The sequence below is a fragment of the Phyllobates terribilis genome, unplaced genomic scaffold, assembly GCF_046119375.1.
Source record: "Phyllobates terribilis strain yellow unplaced genomic scaffold, ASM4611937v1 Scaffold_5051__1_contigs__length_54857, whole genome shotgun sequence".
In the NCBI taxonomy this organism is placed as follows: domain Eukaryota; kingdom Metazoa; phylum Chordata; class Amphibia; order Anura; family Dendrobatidae; genus Phyllobates; species Phyllobates terribilis.
Genome location: NW_027367799.1, coordinates 25001 through 27500, shown reverse-complemented (window position 1 = coordinate 27500; position 2500 = coordinate 25001).

Sequence of the window (2500 nt, the reverse complement as noted above, 5' to 3'; positions counted from 1 at the left end):
GCAAAATTTCTGACTTTTTGGAAAATTTCACAATTTTGTGAAAACTTCCACAAAATGAGGTTCTAGTATGTTAGAGGGCATCCCAGGAGGGCTCCAAAAGTGTGGGTAAAATATATATCCCACAGGGGGAAAATTGAAAAAAAGTTGAAAAAAAAAATTTTTGGGGACTTAGAAAATTTTTCAACTTTTGTCAGACTTCCAGACAGGGGAGCGTGTCAGTGCGCGCATCCGATTTCAGTTCCAGAGCGATTCGCGCGATGAGTCCTTGATACTTAGTCGTTTTTGCAAAATTTCTGACTTTTTGGAAAATTTCACAATTTTGTGAAAACTTCCACAAAATGAGGTTCTAGTATGTTAGAGGGCATCCCAGGAGGGCTCCAAAAGTGTGGGTAAAATATATATCCCACAGGGGGAAAATTGAAAAAAAGTTGAAAAAAAAAATTTTTGGGGACTTAGAAAATTTTTCAACTTTTGTCAGACTTCCAGACAGGGGAGCGTGTCAGTGCGCGCATCCGATTTCAGTTCCAGAGCGATTCGCGCGATGAGTCCTTGATACTTAGTCGTTTTTGGCAAAATTTCTGACTTTTTGAAAATTTCACAATTTTGTGAAAACTTCCACAAAATGAGGTTCTAGTATGTTAGAGGGCATCCCAGGAGGGCTCCAAAAGTGTGGGTAAAATATATATCCCACAGGGGGAAAATTGAAAAAAAGTTGAAAAAAAAAATTTTTGGGGACTTAGAAAATTTTTCAACTTTTGTCAGACTTCCAGACAGGGGAGCGTGTCAGTGCGCGCATCCGATTTCAGTTCCAGAGCGATTCGCGCGATGAGTCCTTGATACTTAGTCGTTTTTGGCAAAATTTCTGACTTTTTGAAAATTTCACAATTTTGTGAAAACTTCCACAAAATGAGGTTCTAGTATGTTAGAGGGCATCCCAGGAGGGCTCCAAAAGTGTGGGTAAAATATATATCCCACAGGGGGAAAATTGAAAAAAAGTTGAAAAAAAAAATTTTTGGGGACTTAGAAAATTTTTCAACTTTTGTCAGACTTCCAGACAGGGGAGCGTGTCAGTGCGCGCATCCGATTTCAGTTCCAGAGCGATTCGCGCGATGAGTCCTTGATACTTAGTCGTTTTTGCAAAATTTCTGACTTTTTGGAAAATTTCACAATTTTGTGAAAACTTCCACAAAATGAGGTTCTAGTATGTTAGAGGGCATCCCAGGAGGGCTCCAAAAGTGTGGCTAAAATATATATCCCACAGGGGGAAAATTGAAAAAAAGTTGAAAAAAAAAATTTTTGGGGACTTAGAAAATTTTTCAACTTTTGTCAGACTTCCAGACAGGGGAGCGTGTCAGTGCGCGCATCCGATTTCAGTTCCAGAGCGATTCGCGCGATGAGTCCTTGATACTTAGTCGTTTTTGGCAAAATTTCTGACTTTTTGAAAATTTCACAATTTTGTGAAAACTTCCACAAAATGAGGTTCTAGTATGTTAGAGGGCATCCCAGGAGGGCTCCAAAAGTGTGGGTAAAATATATATCCCACAGGGGGAAAATTGAAAAAAAGTTGAAAAAAAAAATTTTTGGGGACTTAGAAAATTTTTCAACTTTTGTCAGACTTCCAGACAGGGGAGCGTGTCAGTGCGCGCATCCGATTTCAGTTCCAGAGCGATTCGCGCGATGAGTCCTTGATACTTAGTCGTTTTTGGCAAAATTTCTGACTTTTTGAAAATTTCACAATTTTGTGAAAACTTCCACAAAATGAGGTTCTAGTATGTTAGAGGGCATCCCAGGAGGGCTCCAAAAGTGTGGGTAAAATATATATCCCACAGGGGGAAAATTGAAAAAAAGTTGAAAAAAAAAATTTTTGGGGACTTAGAAAATTTTCACACATGTGTCAGACTTCCAGAGAGGGGAGCATGTCAGTGCGCGCATCCGATTTCAGTTCCAGAGCGATTCGCGCGATGAGTCCTTGATACTTAGTCGTTTTTGCAAAATTTCTGACTTTTTGGAAAATTTCACAATTTTGTGAAAACTTCCACAAAATGAGGTTCTAGTATGTTAGAGGGCATCCCAGGAGGGCTCCAAAAGTGTGGGTAAAATATATATCCCACAGGGGGAAAATTGAAAAAAAGTTGAAAAAAAAAATTTTTGGGGACTTAGAAAATTTTTCAACTTTTGTCAGACTTCCAGACAGGGGAGCGTGTCAGTGCGCGCATCCGATTTCAGTTCCAGAGCGATTCGCGCGATGAGTCCTTGATACTTAGTCGTTTTTGGCAAAATTTCTGACTTTTTGAAAATTTCACAATTTTGTGAAAACTTCCACAAAATGAGGTTCTAGTATGTTAGAGGGCATCCCAGGAGGGCTCCAAAAGTGTGGGTAAAATATATATCCCACAGGGGGAAAATTGAAAAAAAGTTGAAAAAAAAAATTTTTGGGGACTTAGAAAATTTTTCAACTTGTGTCAGACTTCCAGAGAGGGGAGCATGTCAGTGCGCGCAT